General features: G+C 49.2%; 1 pseudogene; it reads right to left on the bottom strand.

Moving 5' to 3' along the window:
• LOC147092587 (NACHT, LRR and PYD domains-containing protein 3-like) overlaps positions 1-17,811 on the bottom strand; it is a 59,103-nt pseudogene that overhangs the window by 27,193 nt on the left and 14,099 nt on the right.

The following is a 17,811-nucleotide window of genomic DNA, read 5'->3' as shown; positions in this document are numbered from 1 at the left end:
TCTGCACCAGTAACGATATCGAGATGGCGAGGGGAGAACGAGAGAGTGTTGGTTATATTACTGGACCAGTAACGATAGAGACAGCGAGTGGAGAACCAGTGTGTTGGTTGTATTACTGGACCAGTAATGATAGAGATGGCGAGGGGTCGTGAACGAGAGTGTGTTGGTTATATTACTGGACCAGTAACGATATAGAGAAGGCGAGGGGAGAAAGAGAGCGTGTTGGTTATATTACTGGACCAGCAACGATATAGAGAAGTCGAGGGGAGAACGAGTGTGCGTTGGTTATATTACTGGACCAGTAACGATATAGAGATGGCGAGAGGAGAACGAGAGTGTGTTGGTTATATTACAGGACCAGAAACGATATAGAGACGGTGAGGTGTGGAGAACGAGAGTGTGTTGGTTATATTACTGCACCAGTAACGATATTGAGACGGCGAGGGGAGAACGAGAGCGTGTTGGTTATATTACTGGACCAGTAACGATATAGAGATGGCGAGGGGAGAACGAGAGCGTTTTGGTTATATTACTGGACCAGTAACGATATAGAGACGGCGAGGGGAGAACGAGAGCGTGTTGGATATATTACTGGACCAGTAACGATATGGTGACGGCGAGGGGAGAACGAGAGCGTGTTGGATATATTACTAGACCAGTAACGATATAGAGACGGCGAGGGGAGAACGAGAGTGTGATGGTTATATTACTGGACCAGTTACGATACAGAGACGGCGAGGGGAGAACGAGAGTGTGTTGGTTATATTACTGGACCAATAACGATATAGAGACAGCGAGTGGAGAACGAGTGTGTTGGTTGTATTACTGGACCAGTAACGATATAGAGACGGCGAGGGGAGAACGAGAGCGTGTTGGATATATTACTGGACCAGTAACGATATAGAGACGGCGAGGGGAGAACGAGAGCGTGTTGGATATATTACTGGACCAGTAACGATATAGAGACGGCGAGGGGAGAACGAGAGTGTGTTGGTTATATTACTGGACCAATAACGATATAGAGACAGCGAGTGGAGAACGAGTGTGTTGGTTGTATTACTGGACCAGTAACGATATAGAGATGGTGAGGGGTCGGGAACGAGAGCGTGTTGGTTATGTTACGGGACCAGTAATGACATAGAGATGGCGAGGGGAGAACGAGAGCGTGTTGGTTATATTACTGGACCAGTAACGATAGAGAGACGGCGAGGGGAGAACGAGAGTGTGTTGGTTATATTACTGGACCAGTTACGATACAGAGACGGCGAGGGGAGAACGAGAGTGTGTTGGTTATATTACTGGACCAATAACGATATAGAGACAGCGAGTGGAGAACGAGTGTGTTGGTTGTATTACTGGACCAGTAACGATATAGAGACGGCGAGGGGAGAACGAGAGCGTGTTGGATGTATTACTGGACCAGTAACGATATAGAGACGGCGAGGGGAGAACGAGAGCGTGTTGGATATATTACTGGACCAGTAACGATATAGAGACGGCGAGGGGAGAACGAGAGTGTGTTGGTTATATTACTGGACCAATAATGATATAGAGACAGCGAGTGGAGAACGAGTGTGTTGGTTGTATTACTGGACCAGTAACGATATAGAGATGGCGAGGGGTCGGGAACGAGAGCGTGTTGGTTATGTTACGGGACCAGTAATGACATAGAGATGGCGAGGGGAGAACGAGAGCGTGTTGGTTATATTACTGGACCAGTAACGATAGAGAGACGGCGAGGTGTGGAGAACGAGAGCGTGTTGGTTATATTACTGGACAAGTAACGTTAGAGACGGGGATTTATCGAGAACGAGAGCGTGTTGGTTATATTACTGGAACAGTAACGATATAGAGACGGTGAGGTGTGGAGAACGAGAGTGTGTTGGTTATATTACTGGACCAGTAACGATATAGAGATTGTAAAGGGAGAACGAGAGCGTGTTGTTTATATTACTGGATCAGTAACGATATAGAGATGGCGAAGGGAGAACGAGAGTGTGTTGGTTATATTACTGGATCAGTAACGATATAGAGATTGTAAAGGGAGAACGAGAGCGTGTTGTTTATATTACTGGACCAGTAACGATATAGAGACGGTGAGGGGAGAACGAGAGCGTGTTGTTTATATTACTGGACCAGTCACGATATAGAGACGGCAAGGGGAGAACGAGAGCGTGTTGGTTATATTACTGGATCAGTAACGATATAGAGATTGTAAAGGGAGAACGAGAGTGTGTTGTTTATGTTACTGGACCAGGAACGATACAGACGGCGAGGGGAGAACGAGAGCGTGTTGTTTATATTACTGGACCAGGAACGGTACAGACGGCGAGGGGAGAACCAGAGCGTGTTGGTTATATTACTGGACCAGTAACGATATAGAGACGGCGAGGGGAGAACGAGAGCGAGTTATTTATATCACTGGACCAGTAACGATATAGAGACGGCGAGGGGAGAAGGAGAGCATGTTGGATATATTACTGGACCAGTGACGATATAGAGATGGCGAGGGGTCGGGAATGAGAGCATGCTGGTGATGTTACTGGACCAGTAATGACAGAGATGGCGAGGGGAGAACGAGAGCGTGTTGGTTATATTACTGGACCAGTAACGATATAGAGACGGCGAGCTGTGGAGAACGAGAGTGTGTTGATTATATTACTGGACCAGTAACGATATAGCGACGGTGAGCTGTGGAGAACGAGAGTGTGTTGGTTATATTACTGGACCAGTAACGATAGAGAGATGGCGAGGTGTGCAGAACGAGAGTGTGTTGGTTATATTACTGGACCAGTAACAATATAGAGACGGCGAGGGGAGAACAAGAGTGTGTTGGTTATATTACAGGACCAGTAACGATAGAGAGAAGGCGAGGGGAGAACGGAAGTGTGTTGGTTATATTACTGGACCAGTAACGATATAGAGAAGGCGAGGGGAGAAAGAGAGCGTGTTGGTTATATTACTGGACCAGTAACTATATAGAGAAGGCGAGGGGAGAACGAGAGTGTGTTGGCTATATTACTGGACCAGTAACGATACAGAGACGGCGAGGGGAGAAGGAGAGCATGTTGGATATATTACTGGACCAGTGACGATATAGAGATGGCGAGGGGTCGGGAAGGAGAGCGTGTTGGTTATGTTACTGGACCAGTGATGACATAGAGATGGCGAGGGGAGAACGAGAGCGTGTTGGTTATATTACTGGGCCAGTAACGATATAGAGACAGCGAGGTATGGCGAACGGGAGTGCGTTGGTTATATTACTGGACCAGTAATGATATAGAGATGGCGAGGGGAGAACGAGAGCATGTTGGTTATATTACTGGACCAGTAACGATATAGAGAAGGCGAGGGAAGAATGAGTGTGTTGCTTGTATTCCTGGACCAGTAACGATGTAGAGACAGCGAGTGGAGAAGGAGTGTGTTGGTTGTATTACTGGACCATTAACGATATAGAGAAGGCGAGGTGTGGAAAACGAGAGTGTGTGGTTGTATTACTGGACCAGGAATGATATAGAGACGGCGAGGGGAGAACGAGAGCGTGTTGGTTATATTACTGGACCAGTAACAATATAGAGACGGCAAGGGGAGAACGAGAGTGTGTTGGCTATATTACTGGACCAGTAACAATATAGAGACGGCGAGGGGAGAACGAGAGCGTGTTGTTTATATTACTGGACCAGTAACGATATAGAGACGGCGAGGTGTGCAGAACGAGAGCGTGTTGGTTATATTACTGGACCAGTAACGATATAGAGAAGGCGAGGGAAGAATGCGAGTGTGTTGTTTATATTACTGGACCAGTAACAATATAGAGACGGAGAGTGGAGAACGAGCGTGTTGGTTATATTACTGGACCAGTAATGAGATAGAGACGGCGAGGTGAGAACGAGAGCGTGTTGGTTATATTACTGGACCAGTAACGATATAGAGGCGGCGAGGTGTGGAAAACGAGAGTGTGTGGTTGTATTACTGGACCAGTAACGATATAGAGACGGCGAGGTGTGGAAAACGAGAGCGTGTGGTTGTATTACTGGACCAGGAATGATATAGAGACGGCGAGGGGAGAACGAGGACGTGTTGGTTATATTACTGCACCAGTAACAATATAGAGACAGCGAGGGGAGAACGAGAGCGTGTTGGTTATATTACAGGACCAGAAACGATATAGAGACGGCGAGGTGTGGAGAACGACAGTGTGTTGGTTATATTTCTGCACCAGTAATGATATTGAGACGGCGAGGGGAGAACGAGAGCGTGTTGGTTATATTACTGGACCAGTAACGATAGAGACAGCGAGTGGAGAACGAGTGTGTTGGTTGTATTACTGGACCAGTAATGATAGAGACGGCGAGGGGTCGTGAACGAGAGTGTGTTGGTTATATTACTGGACCAGTAACGATATAGAGAAGGCGAGGGGAGAAAGAGAGCGTGTTGGTTATATTACTGGACCAGTAACGATATAGAGAAGGCGAGGGGAGAACGAGAGTGCGTTGGTTATATTACTGGACCAGTAACGATATAGAGACGGCGAGAGGAGAACGAGAGCCTGTTGGTTATATTACAGGACCAGAAACGATATAGAGACAGCGATGTGTGGAGAACGAGAGTGCGTTGGTTATATTACTGCACCAGTAACGATTTCGAGACGGCGAGGGGAGAACGAGAGCGTGTTGGTTATATTACTGGACCAGTAACGATAGAGACAGCGAGTGGAGAACGAGTGTGTTGGTTGTATTACTGGACCAGTAATGATAGAGATAGCGCGGGGTCGTGAACGAGAGCATGTTGGTTATATTACTGGACCAGTAACGATATAGAGACGGCGAGGGGAGAACGAGAGCATGTTGTTTATATTACTGGACCAGTAACGATATAGAGACGGCGAGGTGTGGAGAACGAGAGTGTGTTGGTTATATTACTGGACCAGTAATGATAGAGAGACAGCGACGTGTGGAGAACGAGAGTGTGTTGGTGATATTACTGGAGCAGTAACGATATAGAGACAGCGAGGAGGGAACGAGAACGTGTTGGTTATATTACTGGACCAGTAACGATATAGAGACAGCGAGGGGAGAACGAGAGCGCATTGGTTATATTACTGGACCAGTAACGATATAGAGACGGCGAGGGGAGAACGAGAGCGTGTTGGTTATATTACTGGACCAGTTACGATATAGAGACGTGTGGTAAACCACTGTTATCGTTCACAACCGTTCACTATTGTTACACTGTTGTTACCATTGTTTGCACTGTTGTTATCACTACACAAGGTTACTCCTTGCCACGCACGCTGTTATTCCTAGACATATTACTCATCTGACTCCACCCATGGCTCCGCCTGCTTGCCCAGTAATAACGGCGACCGCTTGGCTAGTATTCTTCCTTGTTGGAACCGATCACCCACGAGGGTGGGCTCTGTTATTTAGCCAATAAAAACCTATAGTTACTATCTTAACTCGTCGCTTTTCATGGAATGAATTGATAGGTATATCAAGACGGCGAGGAGAGAACGAGAGCGCGTTGGTTATATTACTGGACCAGTAACGATATAGAGACGGCGAGGTGTGGAGAACGAGAGTGTGTTGATTATATTACTGGACCAGTAACGATATAGAGAAGGTGAGGGGAGTACAAGAGCGTGTTGTTTATATTACTGGACCAGTAACGATATAGAGACGGCGAGGGGAGAACGATAGCCTGTTGGTTATATCGTGACTGGTCCAGTAATATAAACAACACGCTCTCGTTCTCCCCTCGCCATCTCTATATCGTTACTGGTCCAGTAATATAAACAGCGCGCTCTCGTTCTCCCCTCGCCCTCTCTATATCGTGACTGGTCCAGTAATATAGAGAGGGCGAGGGGAGAACAAGAGCGTGTTGTTTATATTACTGGACTAGTAACGATATAGAGACGGCGATGGGAGAACGAGAGCGTGTTGGTTATATTACTAGGCCAGTAACGATATAGAGACGGCGAGGAGAGAACGAGAGCGTGTTGTTTATATTGCTGGACCTGTAACGATATACAGATGGCGAGGGAAGAACGAGTATGTTGGTTATATTACTGGACCAGTAACGATATAGAGACAGCGAGTGGAGAACGAGTGTGTTGGTTGTATTACTGGACCAGTAACGATATAGAGATGGCGAGGTGTGGAGAACGAGAGCGTGTGGTTGTATTACTAGACCAGTAACGATATAGAGACGGCGAGGGGAGAACGAGAGCTTGTTGGATATATTACTGGACCAGTAACGATATAGAGATGGCGAGGGGTCGGGAACGAGAGCATGTTGGTTATATTACTGGACCAGTAACGATATAGAGACAGCGAGTGGAGAACGAGAGCGTGTTGGTTATATTACTAGACCAGTAACGATATAGAGACGGCGAGGGGAGAACGAGAGTGTGTTGGTTATGTTACTGGACCAGTAACGACATAGAGATGGCGAGGGGAGAACGAGAGCGTGTTGTTTATATTACTGGACCAGTAACGATATAGAGCTGGCGACGTGTCGAGAATCAGAGCCTGTTGGTTATATTGCTGGATGAGTAATCCAGAGACAACGGTTCAAATCACATCGTGGACGTTTCATGATTTTAAATTCAAATTTGAAACATTTCGAAATAAAACGGATATTGGTAAAGATTATCGGAAAACCTAATGTCCTTTTCATCTGCTCTATATGTGACTCTAGTCCTTCACCAATGTGGTGGCCTTTGAAATGAAGAAGAAAGCCTCTAGAAAGAAAGAAAATAAAGAAGAATAAAACCGGGCGGAACGCTCGGCTTCAGCACTGGATTCGGACACGCCGAAGGAACACACAGCCCAGGCAACCCTGCAAAGCCCTCCTCACTAACACCTGGGGACTGGTGCCAAAGTAGGGAGAAGTGGACCACACATTAGTCAAGCAACTTTTTGACGTAATGATACTTATAAAATCATATTTATTATCCAACGGCCCAGGCTCCTCAATCAGCAGTCATCGATATTTCCTGTCCCAGTAGAACAGACCCACCGGAGATGGGAATCATTAATATTGACTCCAGAGCCAATGAAGTCTCATGGCTTCAGGTCAAACATGGGCAAGCAAACCTCCTGCTGATTACCACCTACCACCCTCCCTCAGCCGATGAATCAGTACTCCTCCATTTTGAACACAACTTGGAGGAAGCACTAAAGGTACCAAAAAGTGCAGAATGTACTGTAGATGGGAGATTTAAAGCCTCATCCCAAGGCAATTCAATATCAAGAAACAAATGAATGCACTGGGTACATGTGGTAAACCACTGTATGTATTCCACTGTGTACATGCCTGGACATGCCTCGGCTGACTCCTCCCACAAGTCCTAGTATAAAGGTGACTGCTCCCCAGCCCTTTGTATTTCTGGACCGGTCGACCACTCGAGGCAGACCTTCATTCTTTTGTCAATAAAAGCCTTTAGTTACTCTCTTAACTCTCAGGCCTAGAAATTCAATAGCCTTAGCGCCGCTTTTGAGGCGCTAGAGGGACTAGCGCCAGAGTTATGGCCAGTTCAAAAATTCCCTGGGGCCCTAAAGCGGCGTTGCACCGGTAGCGCTGCGCCGGCACCGATGACGTCATCGGTGTGCGCAGCGTCCCGGTTGCCATGCCGACGGGCCCCAGCGCCGAAATTCAGTTGCGGCCGCCTCGCCAGTGGCAGCCGCAACTAAGACTCTGGCAACAGAGTCCAACATGTGTTTGCGCCGGCGCATTAAAGGCCCCGCGGCGGCCGGCCGCTTTCCCGCCGGCCGCCTGCCCGCAGCTCCCTCCCCGGACTTCACCCCCCCCGCCGGAACAGATGCAAGCCCGGCACTTGTCCGAGATGCGGGCTCATTTTTGAAGAGATTTGCGCGGGCCGCGGCCGGGTGCAGGCAGCTCCTCCTTAACGGAAGGAGGAGGCCTGCACTTCCCGAGCCTGCCGCACCGCAGCGGGAGCCGCAGCGCCGGAATAGCGCCGCAATGCGGCGCGTTGCGCCAGTTTTCAGGCGCTAAAACCCTTCAGTAGCGCCGGCAGCCGTTTGGGCGCGGCGCTACTGAATTTTTGGCGCGCACAAAGGGACTTAGCGCCGGCGTTAAGTTCCGGCGCTAAAGCCCTGGCGCAGCGCAAACTCAATTTCCAGGCCTCAGTCTTTTATGAGTAATTGATAGCGCATCAATTTTATTAACAAAATTTTTATAACAACATTTTTATAATGGAGAAGATCCTCACACCAGCATGCCTGGAATTAGATCATCGGGAGGCGGACTCATCCATCAAGTTTACTCACTGGCTTAAGTGTTTCGAAAAATTCCTGACCGCCTCCGCAGCAATCAAATCGGACGAGGACAAACTGGATGTCCTGACCTCCAAAGTGAACCACCGAGTGTACTCGGTCATCCAAGACGCGACCTCGTACGCGGACGCTATCAAGCTCCTCAAGGACCAGTACACGCGCCCATTGAACGAAGTGTACGCCAGGCACCTTCTGGAGAGTCATAAACAACAACCTGGGGAATCGACCGTGGAATACCTTCAGGCACTGTCTGTGCTTGGCCGGGCCTGCGGTTGTAAGGATGTAAAGGCCGCCGTGTGCACAGAGGAACTTATCCGGGACGCTTTTGTAGCGGGCCACAGATCCAATTACACCCGACAGCGACTGTTGGAGCAGAGTGACCTCGACCTCAACAAGGCCTCTGAACTCGCACTATCATTGGATGCAGCCTACCGGGGCATGGATGCCTACTCCTCTGCACCGTGGATGCCGCGGGGAATGACAGCCTGGGACACGGTAGGACCGCCTCATAGCGCCGTGCCACCCCAGCAACGGCCCAACTACCGCAGCAGTGTCCCAAGGCCAGACAGCAGTGCCCCAAGGCCAGAAATGCTACTTCTGTGGCCAGGCAAAACACCCCAGAGCGCGCTGCCTGGCGAAAAATGCGATCTGCTCGGGCTGCGGGAAGAAGGGACACTACGCTAGCATCTGCAGGGCCAAAGCCACCCCGAACCCCAGCAGCGCCGCGTGTGGGCCATGTGGGCCGCCATCTTGTGCCTCCCCGGCCATGTGCGAACCACCGGTACAGCAGCCATTTTGGACGCCTCCAGCCACATGGGGATCATGGACGCCGTCATCTTGGAAGACAGCCGGAACGCAGCAGGCCCCCAACACCGCCTCATCTGAAACCCGCAGCGACACACCGACCCCTACGCTGGCATCCGTTACACTGGACCAAGCGAGACCGCACCAGCTGGCCAGTTCCACAATGGACATTATGGTAAATGGTCACGATACAATCTGCCTTTTTGACTCTGGGAGCACAGAGAGCTTCATCCACCCCGCCACCGTGCGGTGTTGCTCTCTCCCAGTCCTGCCTGCGCACCAGCGGATTTCTATGGCCTCCGAGTCCCAGTTGGCGGACATCGGCGGCTACTGCGTGGTGACACTCGTAGTAGACGGGACTGTGTATGATCATTTTAAACTTCTGGTCCTGCCCGACCTCTGCGCTGCCGTTCTGCTGGGGTTAGATTTTCAGTGCCACCTTAAAAGTGTTACGATGACGTACGGTGGACCCCTACCCCCACTCACAGTCCGCAGCCAGCAGCTTCCAAATTGCCGCCGCACACCAGGTGCTACCTCTCCACACTCAGAGTCACCCCCCCCCACTGTTTGCGAACCTCACCCCCGACTCTATGCCCATCGCCACAAAGAGCAGGCGATACAGTGCCGGGGACAGGGTTTTCATTAAAACCGAAGTGGAGCGGCTCCTGAAGGAAGGGATTATTGAGGGCAGCACCAGCCCCTGGCGAGCCCAGGTTGTGGTCGTTAAGACCGGCGAGAAGCAGCGCCTGGTCATCGACTACAGCCAGACAATAAATCGCTACACCCTGCTGGACGCCTACCCACTCCCCCGCATAGCTGATATGGTCAACCAGATCGCGCAGTACCACGTCTTCTCGACCATTGACCTGAGATCAGCGTACCACCAGCTCCCTATCCGCCCTGAGGACCGCCATTATACCGCCTTTGAGGCAAACGGCCGCCTCTATCACTTCCTTAGGGTTCCCTTTGGCGTCACCAACGGGGTCTCCGTCTTCCAAAGGGAGATGGACCGGATGGTAGATCAAAATGCGTTGCAGGCCACTTTCCCATATCTGGACAATGTGACCATCTGCGGCCGTGACTTGCAGGACCATGACGCAAAGCTCGAAAAATTCCTCCGCACCGCCCAACTCCTGAACCTGACATATAACAAGGAGAAGTGCATATTCCGCACAAACCGCCTCGCCATCCTTGCCTGTGTTGTGGAACACGGAGTCATCGGCCCCGACCCCGACCGGATGCGTCCCCTTATGTAACTCCCACTGTCCCACTGCCTCAAGGCCCTGAAGATGTGCCTAGGGTTTTTCTCCTGTTAAGCCCAGTGGGTCCCTTACTATGCGGACAAGGCCCGTCCGCTGATCAAGTCCACCTCTTTTCCCGTGACGGCAGAGGCCCGCTTAGCCTTCCACCGTATCAAGGAGGACATTGCCAAAGCCACCATGCACGCAGTGGACGAATCCTTCCCCTTCCAGGTGGAAAGCGATGCGTCCGACTTTGCCCTGGCCGCTACCCTCAATCAGGCGGGGAGACCCGTGGCCTTCTTTTCACGAACCCTCCAAGGCCCGGAGACCAGACACTCCGCTGTTGAGAAGGAGGCCCAGGCGATTGTGGAGGCTGTGCGTCATTGGAGGCACTACCTGGCCGGAAAACGATTTACTCTGCTCACTGACCAGCGTTCAGTTGCTTTCATGTTTAACAACAAGCAGAGGGGCAAAATCAAAAATGACAAGATCTTGAGGTGGAGAATTGAACTTTCCACCTACAATTAGGAGATCTTGTACCGGCCCGGGAAGCTCAATGAACCCCCGGATGCGCTATCGCGTGGCACCTGCGCCAGCGTGCAGATCGATAGACTGCGGGCCCTCCACAATGACCTCTGCCACCCGGGGGTCACCAGGTTCTTCCACTTCATCAAGGCCCGCAACCTGCCTTACTCTATTGAGGAGGTCAGGACCATGACCAGGAACTGCCAAGTCTGCGCTGAGTGCAAACCGCACTTTTATAGACCAGACAGGGCCCACCTGATAAAAGCCACTCGCCCCTTCGAGCGCCTGAGCGTTGATTTTAAAGGGCCTCTCCCCTCCTCCGACCGCAATGTGTACTTCCTCAATATTACTGATGAGTACTCCCGTTTCCCGTTCGCCAGCCCCTGCCCGGACATGACCAGTGCCACGGTCATTAAATGTCTGAACGACCTCTTCACCCTGTTCGGTTTCCCCAGCTATATCCATAGCAACCGGGGCTCATCGTTTATGAGCGACGAACTCCGTCAGTACCTGCTAACTAGGGGTATTGCCACAAGCAGGACCACCAGTTACAACCCCCGGGGGAACGGACAGGTGGAAAGAGAAAATGCGACAGTTTGGAAGGCCGCCCTGCTAGCCTTAAAGTCTACGGGCCTTCCAACCTCCCGCTGGCAGGATGTGCTCCCCGATGCGCTCCACTCTATTCGGTCACTGCTCTGCACTGCCACTAACGCCACCCCTCATGAGAAAATGTTTGTCTTCCCAAGGAAGTCCACATCGGGGAATTCGCTACCACCATGGCTGACGTCCCCAGGGCCGGTCCTACTGTGAAGACACATGAGGACCCATAAAACGGACCCCCTGGTCGAGAGGGTCGACCTCCTCCACGCCAACCACCAGTATGCTTACATTGCATACCCGGATGGGCGGGAGGACACAGTCTCCATAAGAGACCTTGCACCCTCGGGGGCCGCAGTAACCCACTACTCACTACCACCACGCCCCCCCACGATCCGATATCCAGCCCCAGCAGACGGCAGGCCTGGGCCCCGCGACCCGCTCGACATCTACGAGGACCACACGCCTGTGCCACAGCCTACGCAGGACTCGACGCCGGATGCTCCACTACCCCTGCCGTCGCCACGCCGATCACAGCGGCAGACAAGACCTCCGGAGAGACTCCAATACACTAACTTTTAATACACTTCACCCCGCCGGACTCAATTTTAAACAAGGGGTGAATGTGGTAAATCACTGTTTGTATTCCACTGTGTACATGCCTGGACATGCCTCGGCTGACTCCTCCCACAAGTCCTAGTATAAAGGTGACTGCTCCCCAGCCCTTTGTATTTCTGGACCGGTCGACCACTCGAGGCAGACCTTCATTCTTTTGTTAATAAAAGCCTTTAGTTACTCTCTTAACTCTCAGTCTTTTATGAGTAATTGATAGCGCATCAGTACAGCAAATGCTTTAGGTCCCGACAACATTCTGGCTGTAATGTTGAAGATCTGTGCTCTGGAACTAACAGCACCTCTAGTCAAGTTGTTCCAGTACATCCACAACACTGGTATCTACCCGACAATGTAGAGAATTGTCCAGGTATGTCCTGTCCACACAGAGCAGATTAATCCAACCTGGGCATATACCGCCCTATCAACCTACTCTCAATAATCATCAAAGTGTTGCAAGGAGTCATCAACACTGCTATCAACCATCACTTATTCACAAATAAGCTGCTCACTGAAGCTCAGTTTGAGTTCCACCAGGGCCAATCGACTCCAAACAAGGACCAAAGAGCTGAATTCCAGCTGTGAGGTGAGAGTGACTGTGTTTGACATCAAGGCAGTGTTCGATGTGTGTGACGCCAAGGAGTGTGGATATTGGAGGCGAATCGACTCAGCACCAGGACATCACTGCAGGTGTTCCTCGGGGCAGTGTCCTCGGCATAACCATTTCAGCTGCTTCATCAATTACCTTTCCTCCATCATAAAGCCAGGAGTGGGGATGCTCTCTGATGATTGCAGTGTTCAGCTCCATTTTTAATTCGTTATCAAGTACTGGACAAAATCTAGGCTTGGGCGGACAAGTGGTAAGTAACATTCACACCACACAAGTGTCAGGCAATGCCCATCTCCCACAAGAGAGTCCAACCATGTCCCTTTGTCATTCAGTGGCATTACCATCGTCTATTCGCTACCATTGACCAGCCACATAAATCTCGTGGCTCTGAGAGCAGGTCAGAGGCTGAGTATTCTGTGGCGACTGACTCACCTCCTGACAATCCAGAAGCCTCTCCTGCCCCTACAAGGCACAACTCAAGCGTGTGCTGGAAAGCTCTCCTGGATAGGTGCAGCTGCAACAACTCTCAAGATGCTCCACGCAATTCCGGGCAGAGAGATAAGCTTGATCGGCAGCCCACCCACCACCTTAAACATCCAATACCTCCACCAACGGTGCACCATAGCTGCAATGTGTGCTATTTACAGAAAGAACTGCAGCAGTTCACCGAGGTTTCTTTGACAGCGCCTCCCAAACACGCGGCCACTGCCACCTAGAAGGACAAGAACAGCATGTGCATGGGAACACCATCAGCTCCAAGTTCCCCTTCAAGTCACACACCACCCTGACTTGAACACATCGCCGTTCTTTCATCGTCAGTGTAAATTAGAGCTAAAACGCCCAGCGCCCTCTACAGAGGGAACAGGAAAGAAACTGTATGTTTCCTTAACCAATCAGATTGAAGAACCCTTACTAACGCACGCAAAGTCTGAACCAGGGCGTTCCCGTATATAGAATTCAATGTTAAATTACGTGCAGCAAGTGAAATAAAGAGAGAGAAAGAAAGATTGGAATCAGATTGGATCTCATTGAAACATATTAAATTATTACAGGGCTTGACAGGGTAGATGCAGGGAGGATGTTTCCCCTGGCTGGGGAGTCTAGACCCAGGGGTCACAGTCCCAGAATAAGGGGCCTGTCATTTAGGACTGAGATGAGGAGGAATTTCTTCACTCAGAGTGTGGTGAATTTGGGAATTCTCTATCCTCGGAGACTGTGGAGGCTCAGTTGTTGGGTATATTCAAGACAGAGGTCAATAGATTTTTGAATATTAAGGCAATCAAGGGATATGGGGACAGTGCAGGAAAGTGGAGATGAGTTAGAAGATCAGCCATGATCTTATTGAATGGCGGAGCAGGTTCGAAGTGTCAAATGGCCTCCTCCTGCTCCTATTGCTTATGTTCTTATGTTCAGAGCAAAAAAAGAGACAGAAAAGGTACAAACATTAATTCATTTTGGTTTGCACAGCTCCAACAATAATTAAAATCCAAAGTAATGAGACTCCAGACTTATAAAAGTTAATTTTCAGTGCAAGAGGGGTTGTTTGACATTGAATAAGACTGATCAGGCCCTTAAACAAATAAATACACTGAAATATGCAAGCCCTGACTTCTCCTGGTGAGTTTTTTCTGTATCTATCAGGTAAATACAGTAATTTAACGCCGTTCCGTGCATTTCAATGGTGAATCTCTTGGCGAGATACCATTCTTGCGCAGCTTTTGGAGCAACAGGGCAACTCGGACAGCAACTTCCTGATTTTCGTGTTTAACTCCGCATGTGCGGTCATTGGAAGTTGCTGTCCAATTTACACTTTAATAACAGTGAGCGCTGTTAGCCCCACTGTCATTTCTAACCCTAAATCTGGCCTGTTACATAACTATGAAACTATCACTATTTCATCCGCCAGTCACTCACTCCGTGAACAAAATGGTGCAGAAAACAAACCATTAAAGTGAGCGGATGGAAAAAGACAGGCTGAGAAATCTCAATTTCCTCATGTTCCCCGCTGGGGAGTGACGTTCCACACCAAGAGCACAGGTCCAGGTAATTACAGACAGAATGAGCTCAAGTTCCTCATGTTCCCCGCTAGGGAGTGACGTTCCACGCCAAGAGCAAAGGGACAGGTAATTCACCCAGTTGTGTACAGGTTTGGACACTCCATTTATAGAATGTAAAAGCAATAGATAAACTGGCGTGCAATTGCATTAGGATGTTACCAGGGATGTGGAGTTACTGTTAGAGAGCGCGATTTGAGAATGTTGGGCTCATTCCACTAGAGGTGAGCAGATTAAGTTAGGAGTTGCTGCAAGTCTGCAGATTCTGAAGAGTTATGATCAAATAAATCTTTACTGCTACATTCCACTGATTGGCCAGAGGGCACATATTTAGGCTAATTCGAAGAATTTGCGGTGAAGGTTGATACATTTATTTACACACGAGGTGGTTCAAAAGCAGAATTCAATCCCACAAAATATTGTGGAAGCAAGTTGACATTTTTTTGAAAAAATCTATTTCTATTGCTGCGTGGATAGAAAGGAATGCTGGAGTATGGGGAGTAAACAGAAGATTACACCTGGACTAATTGGAATACTAACCATAATACGGTCAGCAGGAGGCTGGGGTTAGACTAGGTGGGATATTAACGGTAATGGGTAGTGAGCAGGAGGTTGGGGTTAGACTAGGTGGGATATTAACAGTAATGGGTAGTGAGCAGGTGGTTGGGACGTGAGTAAGTTGGTTTCAGTTTGACCGTCCATTATACACCCTGCCCGATTATCATTTCCATTTAGTTCTATTCCATTAAAGGTAACTGACAGATCATTACAAGCTGCTTGCTGTAATTTCCTGAAGTGCTGTCCCGGGGAGTGATGCACCCCGACAGGTTCTACCGCCCGTATTAAATCTCTGCCGAAGTTGGAATTGACCCCCGGTGATGCAGGGGGGAGGAAAAACCTGCACAGCGTCGGGTTTTCAATTCTCATTTTGGGGGTTAGTTTTCCTGTTTGGGTCTCATACATTTTAACCATTTTGTTTTTGTTCTTGATATGCCTCTCATTTACTTCGCAGATGATTTTTCTCGTCTCTCAGTACCTTAATTTACATTAAGCAGTTTGCAGGACAGTAAACTAATGACCTTCCCTTTAAGCCCAGTCTGTTCCCTCTGGTCTCTCCTTTTCCCAGTCGCACTAAAACTGTTTCCCTTTGTTTTCAGTCCACACAAGAGTTTTACCCGAACCGTTCCCCTGTCCTTTGTACAGATACTAATGGATCCGCTGAGTATTTTCACCTCTTCGTATCATTGTTTGAGATTCACAATATTTTCAGTTTTATCCATTTCTTTTCCATTTGGCCTGTTTCTCTTCAGTTACATTCTAAGATCTGATGTCCAGTCAATTCTGTGATCTTTAAATAATACAAACTCATTCTGTGTCCCTCCCACTCACCCGATGTTCTTGTCCACTAAAATGCCTCTCGTATGTTAACAATGAGCTGACTCCGTCCACCCCACCTTCAATCGCCTGTTCCAGTCTGTCCCGGTAGAATTTCGTCAACTGGAACAGCTGGTAATCGTCGCACTGTGTCAAGAACTCAGTGATTGTAGAGTTCGGATCTGTGAACACAAATATAGAAAACTGACCACATTATCCACTTTCTGCCCAGGCAGCTACATTTCATCGTATAGCAAACGGCTGAAGCTTCCTGTGAGCCACAATATCAAACACCTTCTGATATACAGCGCATGTACAACATTCCATCAACCTGTATTGTCACATCTCCATAAAACTGCATCTTAATGTGATGTGAGATTGGGCTCCTGACTGGCAAATGATGTTTAACTTGGATTAGGGGCCAGTGTCGGGAAGAGCAGAGAGCGCCGGTAAAAGGCTTACCAATCTCAGACCGGCGGCGGCGTTCCGGAGCCACGTCACAATTCAAAAAGTGACGCGGGCAAGAGGCAGCAGCTGATTGGGTGAGTACGGCCAGGTGAGTATTTATACTACTCTATAGTTTGACAGTTAAGATTAATAGTTTATAAAATTTAGAAGGTCTTAATTTTTGTGGTTATAGTTTTTAAGGTCTCTGCTGTGTATCAGGGTGTGCTAGTAACCAAGGACCATTGAGTATATAATTTAATTGCAGTGTAACTAGTGGTATTGATTTGATGTAATTTAATTCAAGTTAATTAAAGGGTAAGCCATGGCAGGACAACTCAGCCTCGTGGCATGCTCCTCCTGCGCACTTCCTGCGTCCCTGATGACCATGTGTGCGGGAAGTGTATCCAGCTGCAGCTACTGACAGACCGCATTGCGGCGCTGGAGCTGCAAATGGATACCTACTGGAGCATTTGCAATGCTGAGGACATCGTGGATAGCACGTTTAGGGAGTTGGTCACACCACAGGTAATGGCTGCACAGGCAGGAAGGGAATGGGTGACCACCAGGCAGAGTAGTAGGCACAGGCAGGTAGTGCAGGGGTCCCCTGTGGCCATCCCCCTCTCAAACAGATATACCACTTTGTATGTTGTTGAGGGAGATGGCTTATTGGGGGGGGAAGGCCACCAGGTTTGCAGACGACACAAGGTGGGTGGGCGTGTGTGCTGTGAGGAGGAAGCAGAGAAACTCCAGGATGATTTGAACAGATTAGTTGATTGGGCAGATGCATTGCAGATGCAGATGTAGTATAATGTGGATAAATGCGAGGTTATCCACTTTGGTGGCAAAAACAGGAAGACAGATTATCTGAATGGCAATAGATTGGGAAAAGGGGAAGTGCAATGAGACCTGGGTGTCCTTGTGCACCAGTCGCTGAGGGTAAGCATGCAGGTGCAGCAGGCAGTTAAGAAGGCAAATGGTATGTTGGCCTTCAAAGCGAGAGGATTTGAGTACAGGAGCAAGGATTTCTTGCTGCAGTTGTACAGGGCCTTGGTGAGACCACATCTGAGTATTGTGTGCAGTTTTGGTCGCCTTATCTGAGGAAGGATGTTCTTGCCATGGAGGGAGTGCAACGAAGATTCACCAGACTGATACCTGGGATGGCAGGAATGACGTATGAGCAGAGATTGGGTCGATTAGGCTTATATTCGCTAGAGTTTAGAAGAATGAGAGGGGATCTCATTGAAACTTAT

Source organism: Somniosus microcephalus, unplaced genomic scaffold, assembly GCF_052327205.1.
Source record: "Somniosus microcephalus isolate GS21.2 unplaced genomic scaffold, FLI_Smic_1.0 unresolved_chr2, whole genome shotgun sequence".
Classification (NCBI taxonomy): domain Eukaryota; kingdom Metazoa; phylum Chordata; class Chondrichthyes; order Squaliformes; family Somniosidae; genus Somniosus; species Somniosus microcephalus.
This window is presented reverse-complemented; position numbering and strand designations above follow the sequence as displayed.